The 16641-nt window shown below is 39.5% G+C and overlaps 1 long non-coding RNA gene across 3 annotated transcripts in view; it reads right to left on the reverse strand.

Moving 5' to 3' along the window:
- Positions 1 to 16641, reverse strand: part of LOC131096996 (uncharacterized) — a 121352-nt gene that overhangs the window by 63752 nt on the left and 40959 nt on the right. Inside the window, exon 5 of one of the 3 annotated variants that reach the window (XR_009116015.1) lies at positions 2720 to 2776. The exons of the other annotated variants lie outside the window; for them this stretch is intronic. This is a non-coding gene — a long non-coding RNA (uncharacterized LOC131096996). The remainder of the gene's footprint in view (positions 1 to 2719; positions 2777 to 16641) is intronic. 3 annotated transcript variants of the gene reach the window in all.

Genomic DNA, 16641 nt, shown 5'->3' on the forward strand with positions numbered 1-16641 from the left:
GTAAAGTGCTGAAAGAAGAAGTCAGTCTTGTCTGTGTAAGGCTGCGAGTTTTAGCCTGAAGCAAACTTACAGGATTTATATCCATCTTAATGCAGTTACTGGGAAGTTGAATCACCCTTTTTGGTGAGAACAGAACTGAACTGAAGGCTGGTTTTTAGTCCCACAAAGAAGGCAGTGCCTCCAGCATCCACACTAATATACAAAGGAAAATTCATTTTAGTTAGAGTGCAAAGGAAGAAATTGATTTCTTTAGTACTGTGAGAGGGCAACAAGGGAAGTGCAAGAGAATAGAAATATTTAGTAAATTAAATATAAAAAGAATTTTTTTGCTTTAATATCAGCTATTTACTGCTTTGGCTCAGTGATTACTTTATGCAAAAGGCAGTAATTTAGCATACTAATGCTCCACAGTGTGACTCCTATTTCTAGCATCTATTGTTGTGATGAATTACATCCATTTTAGCGAAGAAATGGTATCATTGGATGGAACTTGCTGTAGGTATTTTTATCTTGCCTTTACTGACAGATTTAGACATAATGATATTTTAAAAGAAATCTATATACAATTCTTAGAGCCTACTCCCAAAATAAATAAAAATGCTGCTTCTGAAGATGATTGGATGTGGTGTCTTAGGGAAGCTGCTATGTATGCTTCAGCAGTTGCACACTGTAAAGATCACCATCTGCATCCAATTGTAAAGCTAGATAAGCACAAGTTTCTTATAATCAATGAATCTTTTTCTCCCTTTACAGTCATGAGAAGAAGGAAGCATCTAAGCCTGCTGGATGGCTGCAAGCTCCTTCTTCTGTACTCTGGTCTGCATTTGAATGTTTGTCGTTTTGTAGAGCTGCCCCTGGCCTAGGGAGCCCATGTGCCTTCCTGTAGAGGCAGTAGGAGGTTGTGTGGCAGAAGGAAAAGGAAGCCCAGATGAAGGCAACCAAGGTTATCTTTCCTGCAAAAATCTCTTTCTATTGCCAAGACAGAGAGAAAATTGCTGAAGCTCTATTTCACATTCTTTCATCTCGATGCAACAGCTACTGAAGAAAGGAGCCAGCAGCACAGGTTGATGGAAAAAGAAGTCCTTCAGGGCATCAGATCTGTGACACTGTGACAAACAGTGGGACACCAGAGGCTGCAGATGACTGGTGGGAAGCAGGGAGCCTTTATTACCTGTGTTGGAAGGCAGAATTACTTCTACACCTCTCAAGGTCAGATCTGGACAAAGCCTTGTGTAGGTAGGTGGGAACCAAGACCCTCTGCGCCTGTATGTACTGTGTGACTCAAATGTGACGGGTGCTAACATTCACAAAGGATAACTAATGAATCAAAAACAAAGCCTACCAGAGAGAGGAAAGAAGAAGATGACAGAAAGGTGTACGAGACCTCCAATCTGCTTTCTGCAGTAACACCTTAAAGAAAGTCTGTGATACTTGGGGTCAATCTTCACCCTTTCCTGATGGACAGGAGGTGTCCATATAAAGCTGCCCCAGGGACACCCTGTGTCCAAGCCAGTCACAGTCCAGTGCTCACTGTTCTCATCAAACCCATAACAGCAAGCTCTGCCCCCATTCCTTTGGGTTCTCCAACTTTATTTGCTACCTTATGATGATTTGTGGGATTTGGTGGCTTATGACATGATTCTTAGCTTAGTGTGAATGATCAGAAGCAGGCTGATGTTCAGGGTGCTGGTTTCTTGTTTCAATACTTCTTTGTTTTGGGAGTTCTGACATTATTTTTACGCAGCTATTATTCCACAATATAATATTATGCTTACTCAAAGTAATTTTTCTTTACTCATGATAATTGGCTGAGGTTTTCTGTATATGGTAAGGCCAAATTTTACCATATATACCATGGCAAACCATGATCATACAATTCAGTTAAACTAGATGAAAATAATTCCCCACTGAGACCGAGGGTTCAGGGTGGTGTGTAAGGCATCTGGTTAAACTGTAGACTCCTGAACTTTCCTAATTTTGGACTTTAAATGGCCAACTGCTTGCCAAAGCTGCATGCAAAATGGCTTTATGACAGGATAGATTCTTGCAGTCTGTGGCCTCTTACTAGCAATGACAATCCCATGTCTCCTTGGCCATCATGCTTTACTACACTGTCAGTGTCTTCAATACATTGGGCAGAAATTAAACTTTATATATGTCAGTCCAAACACTAAACACCTATTAGTAGTACAAGATGAACTGGAAGATGTTTTATTCGTCTTTGATTTGCAGCTTTCAGAGGGTTGATAATAGCTTTCCAATAACCCCTGGTGCTTTGCTTTTGCTTTCTCATGCACATGCACACACAGAAACCTTCCTCTGATTTCTGAGACTACTGGGATTCATTAGCAAGAGTATTCATCTTGTTAAGCATGCATTAATAGCATCCACTGTAAGTATTAATCTGCTGCTGTCAAGTGATAATTGCAGAACATGGTGATTGCATCAACCTTCATCAAGTCCAGCAGATAGAAAAGTCCTTGCACCCTTGTTTTAGGCACTTGCAGCTGCAAAGATTATTCTGTGCTTTCAGTCAGGTTAAAAACCTTTGACACATTTCTGATTACGAAGAACCATAAAATTTTTCTTGCTTCCTAACTTCTGACTAAAGTAATTATTTAGAAATTGATCCCATCCAACACAGGTCAGGTAGGCTAGAATATTCCTAAATCCAAAGTAATAGAGAAGAAAACTCTGGGTTGTCTGCATCCCAACTAACCTTCTTTGTTGCAGTCCACATTCAGAAAGGTAGTCTCAGACCGAGGTCCATCTCATCCTGAAGAAAATAACACACCAACACTTTGGCTATTTCTGGGCAGTGATCCCACAGCACCAAGATGACAATCCAACCACCGCTGGCTCCCAAGCACGTAATAACCTGGAAGTAGGCAAGAGGCTGCGAGGGAACATAGTCAGGACAGCTGATCCAAGCTGGCCAAAGGGATATTCCATGCCATATTTCTGCTCAGCAATACAAGCTAGGAAAAAGGAGGGAGGTGGTGGGGGGACTCAATCATTATTAACGCATTTGTCTTCCAAAGCAACCACTGCACATACCAAAACCATACTTCCTAGTAGGTGGATGGAAATCACCTGTTGATGGGAAATAGAGAAGAAATTGAGTTATTATTTCCTGCTTCCACATTTGGTCTTTGCTTGTATTTATTAAATGGCCTTTATCTTGACCCATGAGCATTTCACGTTGTTTTCTCTTCTGTCCTGCTGAGTGGAGGGAGTAAGAGAGTGGCTTGGTGGGCATCTGGTGGCCAGCAAAGGTCAACCCACCATAATAATTCAGACAAATTTTGCCCATTTCTTCTAGGAGAGGAGGAGCACAGGATGAGTAGCTCAGATATGGGCATTCACAGTAAGGTAAGGTGAACATCACCATCTACATCCTTTCCTGACTGAGGTCTGAGTATCTTCATCTCTATTATCAGCTCCTGATATGAACAACACTTCTGCAGGCATGATAGCAAACCCACTTATGTCAGGAGTGTTCACTTGCTGGAAACCACATGAGCTTATAACAGCAATATTGGATCCAGATAATGGATCCATTGTTGGGGGTAATTAGCACTTTATGCCTTAGTTTCCCTGTGTGGAATAAATGTTGATTCATACTTACCAAACACTGAAGATAATGGATGAAAAATTACTCTTTAAAGTCACTCTAACTCTTCCCAGAAAATAATTATCTATGTTTGTCCAAGGCAGAGAATCTCATTTCTTCTGGATATGTTATAGTCTTTCTCACACATTTTTTGTTTTCTAAAAGCCAACTAGCCTTTTCAGTTAAAGCTTAGGAGGGAGAATATTTATTTTTGATAATTCTAACCTGATTGTTTTTCCAGTTTCTACCTGACATTATTTCTCAACGGATTAATCCAGTCTGTCACAAGGATCTTACAAAGAAACAAGCAATTACTAATTTCTGGCACTCAAATAGAAGCTTTCTTTTGGCTAAACTCCAGAAAGAAAAAAGAAATACAAAGAAGTAGAGCCTTATATGCCAGCAAACAGAAATCCTACTTATTGACAGCTTCCAGGGGCTCTTTGAGCAAAAGAGCAATACAAGGTCTGGTCTCTGGACAATGTTCCTGGTGATGTGCAAGCCTGAATAGCATTAAAGGATAGAATTTTGCAATTTCTCTTATGCGGCGAACTGTGAAGTTTTCATTTCTAGGTTATTTTTTTTCATCAATTCCTTAATTAAAAGTAATCAGCAGACTGCTAAACATTTTTTTTTTTTGTCTCATAATAGAAACTCACATGCAGATGTAGCATAGAATAGCAATTTTATTTCTTTAAGCAATAGTTGACTTGTAATTTCAGGCTGGGAAGCTTTGTTATTGTAGGATTTTACAGGGATACAAAGTAACCTCCTTGACAGAATTGAACACCTTAGGTACAACAGGAAAAATTCTGGTACAAATTTGTTTACATAGATGAATTTTTATGACAATGAAAATTATCTGAAGTTACACAAGTTGCCAACCTATAGAGTTAGCTAAAGCTTCAAGTTGGATCTGAGTTCTGACCCCACTTTCCTCCATATGCCAGGCCATATCACTGCAGCCTGTTGAAGATTTAAGTCAGGTTTAATGCCAGAAAACACTCAGAAAGTATGTAGGAAAAAGGTCCCACTGTTTATTTCAGCTGTCATATGTCTGTTTTAAAGTGTAGGTAAAGACAAATCCCCCAGTGACATTTGATACTCCTCCTTCCCCAGAGAACACACAAGGAAATATTCATACACATACCCAAATTTCAGCACTCAAGAGATCCTTCAGGTATGTCTACTCACATGGGGGAGTGAACCTGGCAAGATGAAGATTTGCAAAATCATGCAGAGATAGTGGCTGGGTTAAACAGTGTTTCACTCTGCTACCTCTGCTACTAAGACATAGTTTTAAAAAGCACCATATAAGTATTCCCTAGGTTTGGGGATGTATAACTGGATTGTACTCATATATAAATTCAGGAATTTGAGGAGTGGTTCATAGCAAAGCCCTCTTGCAGAAATGCAGGATGACTACCAACATAAGGTTTGGTGCTGGAAAAACTGGGCTGTAGGGTTGCCTACTGTGTCTCAGTAAGGACCCTGTCCTGATAACTAATGGATAATTATCTGTTCATCCTTGTCCAGTTCCAAAGCCCATGAACATATTTAACCATAAACCTTCTGAACCTGTAAGATATTCTTGTTTGCACATTCCAGTTTGTGCTGGACCTTGAACAGAGCACATTTGAATAAAGTGGTTTCATACCCAGCAGATCTGCTATTAAATCTGGTGCGGGTGGTCAGTGATACAATGATCAGCATTTTGAGATGCAGTTTGTGCTTAGAAGTCTAGCTTCACATCAGGGCAAAGACTGATCACGACAAAAAAATCTAAATTAACTAATTTAAAGCTTTTATTTTTAATGGGGACATGAAACCAATATGGTTTTGAAAAGAGGCTATTTCAGGCTATGGAAAAAGAGTCATCTCTTTAGTGAAAAAGATAAGAAAATTTTCCAAACTAGTTTCCACACCTCTGTCACAAGCTCTATCTCCTGCTGGCTCCACAGGGGATGAGAGGTTGGCAAGTTTATCCTGGCTGAAAATAACACATACTGTTCTGAGCAACTCTTGTGCAATAGTTCTCCTCTGGCTGAAAGGCTCTTCTGGCACTTCACAGCTCAGCTGGCTGGAGAACTCACTTCCATCTTGGATAACTCTTGAGTACATGGTCCCCCACCCACTCTGGCCTTTGACCTTATCAACCTTCCTCAAGCACTGAGGTTTCCAAAGTGAAGTGTTTGGACTTCCAGACACCTGACTTGCCTCAAACTGTCCTCAGATTGCTAGTGGTTGAAATATGACCAGCCTGGGTGACAATGTGGCTCTCTAGCATCCCGCCATTGTGACCAAGTGGCAAAGGCAGTAGGGAGATTAATTTAGGCTTGGTCTGTCTGAAACTTCTGATACTCTGTCAGCCTCAAAACTGTCAGGATTATGCCTGTACCAGCTTGCAGGAGATAATCAGCATGATCTCACACAAGCACACAAAATGTGTTTATCCACTAAAACAGCTTGCTTCCTTCAAGAAATATTTAACCTATGGAATTGCAGACATATTGCAGAATATTTCCAAAACTGGATTTTTTTTCTTGTATTTGTGAATCATCAGTGGTCTGCTCCTGTGATATTACATATTCTATGCAAGAGCAACACATTTTGTAAGTATAAATCCCATTTTTGTGCCATAATTGATATTCAAAATTAGGTGGGAAACAAACTAAATTAGTTTGAACAAATTATGTTAATATTTGCCATTCAGAAAAACATATGCTAATGAATTTATAAGATAGAGGCAGAGAATTTTTTCTTCTCAAACATATACAAAATTCTTTTTTTATGTAAAATGATCTTTCAGAGGCTGTGATTGAAAAAGACATCTGTTACTCAGGCAAATGAGCACGTATTTAAGTTAAGCCACCAGCACAGACTGAATTTAGTGTCTCCACGAATAGGTATGGAATGTAAGAGAGTGCTTGTCTACTCCATGGTTGAGGACCTGCATTTCCATATAAGTATTTAAAAGGAGCTTTATCCAGGAAATATGAATGCCAGTCACAGATGCTACCAAGAGCTCTTCTTCACTCTGTGAGAAAAACTGCCTGAACAGCTCACAGCTCTAAAACCAAAGTAGAAAAAAAAATAATTTTAAATTATCTAAATGATGGCATTTTTATTATCTCAACTACAGAACTGAAATGTATGGCCAAAAATACAAATCTAAATGTATCAAGCTCTCTAGTACCTTCTGGCATGGGAATTACCTACTTGTCAGTTCTAGGACCCTTTCTTAGAATAGCATGATGGATTTGACCACAAGGATAGAATTTCCGGTTTTAAAATAATGCAGCACAAACAATTTTGGCTACTTCTGAAAGGAGAAAGAGGCAAAGAAAATATTCTTTAAAATCCTAAACAATTGAGAAAGAATCAATAAAAGCTGTTTAAGGGGGTTTTAAAGTTTCCATGCTTGGAATTAATCAAAATCTATGTAGATTTGGCCCTCAGCAGCTTGTGCTAGAGGACACTTATTTAGGCAGAGTTGGTGGATGGCATCCTCCAGGTCTCTTTCAACTTCAGCTATTCTATGAAAATGTTCTCTTATTATATTCAAGCCTATTTTTTATCCTGATCTGAACTGATTTTCCAAAGGATGGAGCAAACAGATGAGAAACTGTTTCTTTAAACTCAGAATTAAGCCCAGCTGAAAGAAACTGAAAACCTCAGTCATGATCAATTATGAAATGCCAGTTACAGATGATTGCAAAATCTAGACTACAGATCATTTAAACCTTTCTTGGTGGTTTTTAACTCTATGTGTTTCTTTTTTTCTTTCCTTTGTAATTGCAAGAGGAGAAACTTTAATTGTTTATGTTTCCAAAACTTGTGAATGCTTTTCTTTGTCTCTGAATCTTGTCTTTACTTGATAGTCTTCTCATAGGATTTTTTTACTGTGAGGTTTTAGCTATTAAATCCAAAAAGATTGCCTTAGGATGAAATCTTCATATGCATTTTTTACATAACAGAGATTAGGAAGTGTGAAAAAAAAAAAAAACTATAGCACAAAAAATTGCTTGTGCAGGTTTTTTTTTGAGATTTGCTACTATTTAAGTCTTTTTATAACCAACATTTAGACAACCTGCTGTTATTGATCCCACAAAAATCCTGTTTACTATTAGTTGATCGCACACAAAATTACCAGAGTGAAGGACTATAGGAATAATGACCTGCAGTCTTATAAGATTTATCATCAAAAAATGTGTCATATTGTTTTTCTTTCCTATGGGCAAGAGTTGAAAATTATCTAAGCAGGCTATGGGAAATTAAATTTCAAGATGATTAGGGAGATACTTTCACTTCAAACACTCTTGTGAATATGTTAACTGAGCTTCTGGAAGATTTCCATGGCACTCCTTCAAGGAAATACACTCACTGGCACAGACAGTCTTCTACAAAAAAAGGACCACGAATTCAGTGATTCACAGCTGGAGATTTAATGTGGATTACAGGTGAATTACTGGGCCCCACCAGTGCCCAGTACAGGGGGCGGTCCCTGCCCTGCTCCTGCTGGCCACACCAGTGCTGATCCAGGCCAGGATGCCATTGCCCTGCTTGGCCACCCGGGCACTGCTGGCTCAGGTTCAGCTGCTGTCAGCCAGCACAGCACCCCCTGTTTCTTTTCCACCAGGAAGCTTCCCAGACACTCTGTGCCAGGCCACTAGCATTGCACGGGGTTGTTGTGACCCAAGTACAAGGCTGGGCACTTGGCCTTGCTGAACCTCATACAATTGGCCTCAGATCATCAGTCCAGCTTGTCCAGGTTCCTCTGCAGAGCCTTCCTGTCCTCCAGCAGATCAACACTCCAGCCCCACTTGGTCTTGTCTGTGAACTGACTGAAGGTGCACTTGACCCCATCATCCAGAAAACTTTAGCCCTACACTATTTCCAGCTGCAGAAGTTCCAAAGAAATTATGTATTTCACTTACAGAATAGACCTTCTAAAATGTTTACTTTTCCTGGTTACAATTGCATGATCTACTGTTTTTACTAAAAGCAAACTTGAGGAAAAAATATTAATTTTTAAATGTGTTGAAACCCACAGAGTTTAAAACACGGTTGAATTTGACTTACTGTTTCATCTTGCTCTGCAAGGAAAATTAACGGCTGCCAGATGAATTTCACCTGGATATCTGTTTGTCTATATCTCTTCAGTACCAAGATGAATTGAAGTTTTATTCAAAAAAGGTTAACTCAAGAAATATTGTTATATAAGGTAGAGTAGAAGGAAAATAAGTTCCTCATGTTTCTAGGTTTCAGAATATTGAAGGAATGTCCAGACTCTGGTCTCAGGAGATCTAACACTAGAAAACATACTACAATGACAATGAAAGTGGGCTTACAGCTAAATTGTCTTATAATGGAAGAAGAAACATCCTTTTTCATCCTGGAGTGAGAAAACATCACCCCTTAAGTGTCAGGTAACAGACTTAAGTATGTAAAAAATACAAATTACTCATAAAGAAAAAGTACACTGGGTAAATCCAGCCTGGAACAGAGTACCCTGTAGACACAGCAACAGCAAGGCTTGCCATGCTATCTTCTACAACATTCTCAAGGGTGAGCTAAGGCAAAATGACCTGGATGAAATTCTTGTCACACAAAAAACTCATTGTGAGCCACAGTCAGAGTGTAATTACCAGGAAGTTACACCAGTACTTACACTTGACTGATTTATCAAGTGCAGCTCCTTCAGGAGTCTGTCCATGACCTAGTACTAACTGTATTTCTGCCCTACCATCCTTGTCATTAATATGTGTAGAGATTGAATTTTCAGTTGATAAAATGGAAGGAACCAGGACTTAAATTCCATGTGACCCTGATAAACTGAAAAAGTAGCCCAACAACATTCAACAATATTCAAAAAAATATTTCACTCTTATTTGATTTATTAACTTTGCAATTACTCAGTGGGGGAAAACTGCTTAGGAAACATTTCTTCAGTGCTGCAGAAATCTGAAAGAACCACAAGTCACACAAAAGTCAACAATATAATCTGCAGGACACATGAAGTAATCTTGCTGCTCTCTGTAACTTATTAAAGTTCTCAACCAGAGTTGTGTGAGCAGATTTATGCACCACAATGAGCCTCTCAAAGTCTATAAGAAAGCAACAGAGGTAATAATTAGAGGACAGCAGAATGTGTCTCAAGAGGAAAAAGTGAAGTGTCGCAGACATCCTTTCACTAAAAATCCTTTCTTTAGGATTTTTCCTTCTGAGAAGCTAAGAGGCCTCAGAGACAGAATGTAAACAATTATTATCTGCTGCTGTGGAATGCAACAGGTCCACCTGTGATTGGCCCATCTTGGATGTGTATAATTAATGGCCAATCAAGGATTGGGATATCTGGGACAGAGTTGGAGATAGCTCCTTTGTTATCATTCTTTTCTATTCTATTCTTAGCATAGCTTGCCTCCTGAGGAACCTTTTCTTTCTATTTCTTTTTAGTATAGTTATAATGTAATATATATATATCATAAAACAATAAATCAAGCCTTCTGATGATGGAGTCAACATTCTTGTCTCTCCTTTCACCTGAAAACCCCTGTGACCACAGTCACAGTGAAGAGTCTGGGATTCTTGATGCAAAGAAGAAGAATCCTACAGGAGTAGTTTTCAAATATGTGAATGGTATTTTCAAAGAAGGAAACTATTTTTCAAGTCCACTGAGATTGGGAAAATTGTCAAGATCTAAAATCCACAAAAAGGAAAAACTTAATTTGATAATACGAAAAGTTTGTCAATAGGTAAGACAGAAAAAACATTAGAAAAAATGGCCTAAGAAACCTCTGAAATTGAGCATTTATGAAAGATGTGTTAGACAAACTTCAAATACTTTACATAACGGTTTGGGCTGAGAGGTAAATAAAATAAAGTTTTATGGTGCTTTCCTGCTGTATTTTCTATAATTCTAGGAAGCCAAAAACATCTTCCTCGTATCTGTCATTTACCTCCAAGGGCAAACACTTCACTCATAGAATCCACTCAGTGCACTGCAGGTTCTGCCACAGTACTTTTGCTGTGAGCTACACCCATGCTATAGTCTCAGAAAACCAAAACAAGGTTGGTTATTGTACAAGTCCCTTAATTTGTACATCATGGAGGCCTTGACAAAGGAAACATCATTGTTCTCACAAGCAAGATATGAAAATTATGAAAGTAGCCCAAAGTCAGTCACAGAGACAGTGACATAAAGATGAAGGGACTTTACATCTCTCAAGTTCTTATTCTCTGCGCAGTGTAATAGACAGACTGGTTCATTCACAGACTCATACACTTAATTCATTATGTACAGCTTTGAATTCTATAATTGGACATTTTTATACACCATCTCACTTTACACCATACCACAAGCACACAAAGACCTTCAGTCCCATAAGCATACAAAGAAGAATAATGTTAACTGAAATTTGGCCTTGCTTCTAGTGCAGAAAGGTGGACCAGAACACCAAGAGTTCTCATCTGGCAACTTAAAATATTCAGTATGTCTATGGTGCTCTAATGAGACAAGAAAGCTCCTACATACAGACTCTTGAATAATAGTATCTTGAATGTACCTCATGAAGGCTGAAGCCGATTTAGACTGAATTGGAGGTACTTTGAACCATGATGGCAGTCACACACACATCACTGCAAGAACAGCTGGAGAAGATGGGCCAAAGAAAGAAGAATGAACTCCAGCACAAACACATCCTCATCTTTCCTTCTGGTTCCAGGACTAGCTGGATCATCCTGCCTGCAGAGAGAAAAGAGCACACCATGCCTATCTGCAAAGAGGAACCATCCAGACCAAACAGAGCTACTTGTTTGTAGAATAAACCAGTCTTGGTTATCAAACTCTCATTCAGTCACACTTTCTCTCACCACTGGGTACTGTAGTTCTACTCTTAACCTCTTGTCATCACATCAAACACAAGGTTCTGACTGGGATCTAGAGTTGCTAGACCTGGCCAGATAAAATTTCATACGGACTCCTCCTGAGCCAGGACCTGAATCACAGTCTTAGTGACAAACTGGTAACACTGAGGTAAGTTTGCCTAGATAGATTCATTTTCCCTGAACCCTTTTTCTCTCTCTACCTTCTTTCAGTAATTTTTTTTTCCTCTGGATTTCAGCTGGGTTATGCACATACGAAAATTACTCATTGAAGTACAAAACAGGTGAATATAGTGACACATTTTCTCTTGGCATAGAGACAATTGAGCTAGAAAATAATGATAATAATAAAAGATTGAATGAAGAACAACAGCAACAAAAACTGCAAGAGTATATTTGTAATTTTTTACTTCTCCTCAAAAACTGTCCCTAGGTACTTTGTGTGTTTCTGAAGTGTTCCTCTTATTCCACTTGCCTAAAGATGCATTGTGCAGGAGGCTGAATAATCTAACTATGAAGATGCTCGCTTGTTGTTGGATATGTTCCACACAAATAAAAATTCTATGGATCACACAGGATTAAATATTTTTTTTTAACATTTCAGTATTGACAAATAAGCATTATTTGCAATAAGTAGAAGATATGTAGTCCATCAGCATACACCTTCTGTTCTCTATACAATCACACAAAATCTCAGTCTCAGACCATGACTGCTTAAAATCCACCCTGCCAATTTTTTAGCTGTGGTCAATTAAACACTGCTCTGCCATGGGAGGGATACCATTTCTCACAGATGCTCAGCTGACTGCAAAACAAAAGCAGACTGGCACAGACTTGTGGGTGTTTGACAACCTGCTCTGCACAGCTGCGCGCCGAGAATGCAGGACCAAGCACAGTTCAGTCCAGCTCCTGTGATGCATAATTACTTTTATTCTGTTATAATAAAGATGTCATCCTCTCTGTAATTAAACCTGTGAATCATTAAATAGTCACTGCTTTAATATTTACAGAAGCAGTGAGTCTAATTTCTCATGATACTAGTCTCTAGAAGTATTTTTATGATTTGACATATTTTAATGAACTCCAAAATACTTTTTTTCTTTTATCAAATCTGACAGAGAGAAGTTCTTAGACATAGTAGAGTGGCAATTTCCTGGGACTGCAAGGAATCAGTGTTTATGTCCTGTATACTCTCAGCATATCAGAGATATCCATTTTATTTTTTACAGGCTATCAAAAATGACCTTTACTCAGGAAAAGTATACTTAGTTTATCCTTCAGTTCTTCCCACCAGATTCACCAAAGATTCAAAGCCTTGTTTCTTTCATTCCTGAAAGACATCTGGAAGGCAATTGAAGCCTTTAAATCAAGTCTATCCACTTATGGCAAAAGCAAATCAAAGCTGCATCTTCAAAACCCTCTGATTGCAGCATCAGGTCTCTGTTGTCACCCAAAATCAATGCCTGAAAATGGCCAAGGATGGTCAAACCTTGTCATCCATAGTCTTTCTGGCTATGACCTGCAGGAAAGCTGATGGTGAAGGCATGCACAGGGCACTTTGCTGGGCTTGTAAGCTCAGATGAGCCCATCATGCACATCTGAGCGCAGCTTAGGTAATATGCAAGCACAAATTAAACATAATGTTTAGGTCAGACAGAGATATGGCAACCCTCCCCTGCTGTCTCCATCTCTCCCTCTTAAAAGAGGTTTTGTGGTTAATCACTGCCCGTAGATACTCTTGGACATAGAAACAGAGGTTGATTTGGAGTGACAGCAAATCCAAGGAGATGAAAGAAATATTTCAGTAACATTGCATCTCCATTTATCCCTACACTTATTCATACTCCTGCATGCAAATATTTTGCTCTCTCTGGCTTTGCATTCTACCAGCCTGTAAGAATTTAGCATTCTTGCAATAGGAAACCACTGTGGAGTTCCCAGCCTGGGCACTGCTGGAAGGCACAGGAGATGCTCTGGAGTGCTACAGACACTGCACTGGGCACTACAGACAGTGCCCTCTCCTATGGGTTTGTGGGCAAACAGAACTGGGGCACTGCTGTAGCCACTGCCCCTGGCCATTGTGGCCCCTACAATGTGAAATCAGGGTGCTTAAATGCACATTACTGTAATCAGAAAAGAGTGGCTTTCACTCAAACATCAGGCACTTCCTTAAATACTTGGCCACTTCTACTGGCACATGTCCCCATTTCTGTTGCTAATAATAGAAAGAGATATTAAAACCAGAGCTCTAAAATAAAACTCCTAAGGCAGTAAGTGCACATCTGAGAAATGTTATTTCTCTATCATTTAGCAGCACACAAGGCAAGGGAAGTCAGTGCTATCCAGCCTGGCACAGCAACACAGTTCAGGGTGCAATGAGCAGATCTCCCAAAAATGTAGTGCTGTATCCTACAGCCCAGGGATGCCCACACCATCCATTCCCAGGGGTTCCCTTCACCAAGGACACTGAGAGGACACTGGCTACTGGCAGAGTAGCCCAGCATGTCCCATCTTGGGCTTGTTGCTATTTCAAGTCTAAAGCCCTTCGACAGGAATGCCATGAAGAGCACAAATGCTACATTCCCAAGTAACTAGGACAGAAATAAAGGAAGAGGGAGACATTTCCAAAAAGTGCTTAGACCTTCTCTCTGCCCCTATCCTCAGCAGTAAAGCAAACACCAAAAAAAAAAAAATCCAAACAACTAAAATACTTTCTTGCGCAGTTTGTAAAGACAAATTGTGATCATTGAGGACTGCATTCCAGAGCACTCAGACATGGAGTTTCTGCATTGTTTTAAATACAAGGAGGAGCAGCAGCTGTGGTGCAGTTCAAACCACGCATCAACATACATTAGACCAGATCCTTCCATTCTTCTGGTCCATCAACTGCTCTAAATGTTTCTAAATAATACACATGGGCTGCTCTGACTCTGAAGTAGACAGAGCACAATTTGGCATGTGGCAAACTGCTTTGCTGATGCTGCAATGATTTTCCCTGACTCTTGGGGCCTAGTTGCAAACACTGAAAACCAGTAGTTTAATTTAGTGGAACACGTCCTTGCAGCTTCTATTTCTTTATCACCAAGGAATAATAACTCAATAAAATTAAACGAAGATTTTTCACCCTTTTAGACTCTGGAAATTACATTTAGGCGCTTATTTAAGCACTTTGGTGCACCTACAAATTTCACTCTAGTCAAGACACAGATGCTCAAAACATACGGATCCCTGTAAATTTCCATTTGGATGTCTCCACCCTTCTCACTGAAGCCATTTGTGCACATGCCTAGCAGGACTCAACTTAAGTAAGAAGAGCTGAATTAAGCACCTAAGTAAATACAGGCCAGACTCTGTAGAATTAGGAGAGAAGGGGTTTTGACAAGAATATAAAAAATGTACCAGTCTAATTTAAATTGACAGTGCCTCTTCCCACTCTTCTTCTCCCCACTGCAGTGTGATACAGTTCTCACCTACCTTCTCACACAAAACATTTGGAGTTTCTTTTTGCCCAGGATCACTTCTATTGTTGCAGAAAAAAACTGCTCATTAATGTGAAACGGTTTTGTAAATAAGGCCAGAAGAAAAAAAAATCCTTTTCCTAAATATCAGTTATAGGGATCCAAATTAGAGTTAGTGGAATTTGAACCTTTTCATCCCTAGCCAAGAGGAAGAAATGCTGGACAGCTTTGCTAGCTGCTCCTGACAGCCAGACAGTGCCAGAGCAAGGACATAAAAGCTAACAGAAACAAAATGCATACCATGAAATCTATGTATTTCATAGATCTAGGGAAGAAACCATGTGCTGCTAGGAAAATGGGATTATAATGAATATTTCCAGCTTCTCAAAATTTCATTTCACATATTGAGATTAATCTGGTTTATAAAATTTTCCAAATTCTTGATTTCTCTAGAATTTTAACTTTCATTATCTCCTACAGCTTTTGTTTTGTTTTTTTTTAAGGAGCAAATATTTATATTTAGAATTTTAAATGGTACATAAATCTCTTAAACATTGTTAATGACTGCAATGAGGCATTTTGTTCAGACACATTAATTAAACTTGGAGCTTGTTACACCTGACAGAAATGGTATCTGGAATTTACAGAGGTTTCTTTGAGATTACCATGAAGAAGAAAAATTGTCCAAAACCTGGATTATTACCCTGCATTTCAGATGACAGATTCAGATTTTCAAAGTACACAGAATTCAGACAGGTTGACACAAAGGTATTTCAAGAGAGGAGTTACGTTGAAACTTAGGACAAAAAATAGTTAGACTTCATCTGGCAAAACTGACCTTAATTGACTCTGACAGGAAATTCTGCAGTTTTTGAGTTCTTCAAATGAGCATTTGCACAGATCAGGAGTGTCCACCAATATTCCAGTGAACACTATTCCAGCAATTTCATAGGGTGGGATCTCATTTAGCTGTCTCACTTATCTGTTTTGCAAGCATCTTCTCATGTGCTGGTTTTAAGAAAATAAGAAAAACAAGGGGGTTTTTTGATACGATCTACCTAAGCATTATTTAACAATTATTTTGCATGAGATCAGGAGAGCAATTCCTCTCAACTCATAGAATCACAGAATCATAGAATGGTTTGGGTTGGAAGGGACCTTAAAGTTACCAAGTTCCAACCCCCTGACATGAGTGGTACCTTCCACTAGAACAGGTTGCTCAAAGCCCCATCCAGCCTGGCCTTGCACACTTCCAGGGATGAGGATTCCACACTGTCTCAACCTGGGAAATGTGCACCAATGCCTCACCCCCCTCATGGTGAAGAATTTCTTCCTTAGATCTAATCTGAGCATACCTCTTATAGTTTAAAGGTCATTTCTTCATATGTTATCACTACACACCCTTGTCAAAAGTCCCTCCAGCTCTCTTGTATTCCCTCTAGGTGCTGAAAGATGCTAGTTCTCTCCTCTAGGCTAAACAGCCCCAACTCTCTCAGCCTGTCTTAATAGGAGAAGTACTCCAGCCTCAGCATCTTCCTCATCTCCTCTGGACTTGCTCCAACATGTCCATGTCCTTCTTACATTGGGACTCCCAGAGCTGGACGCAGCATTCCAGGTGGGATCCCACCAGCACAGAGCAGAGGGGCAGAGTCTCCTCCTTCACCTTTCTGGCCACACTGCTTTGGA

The sequence above is a fragment of the Melospiza georgiana genome, chromosome 2, assembly GCF_028018845.1.
Source record: "Melospiza georgiana isolate bMelGeo1 chromosome 2, bMelGeo1.pri, whole genome shotgun sequence".
NCBI classification, from domain to species: Eukaryota; Metazoa; Chordata; class Aves; order Passeriformes; family Passerellidae; genus Melospiza; species Melospiza georgiana.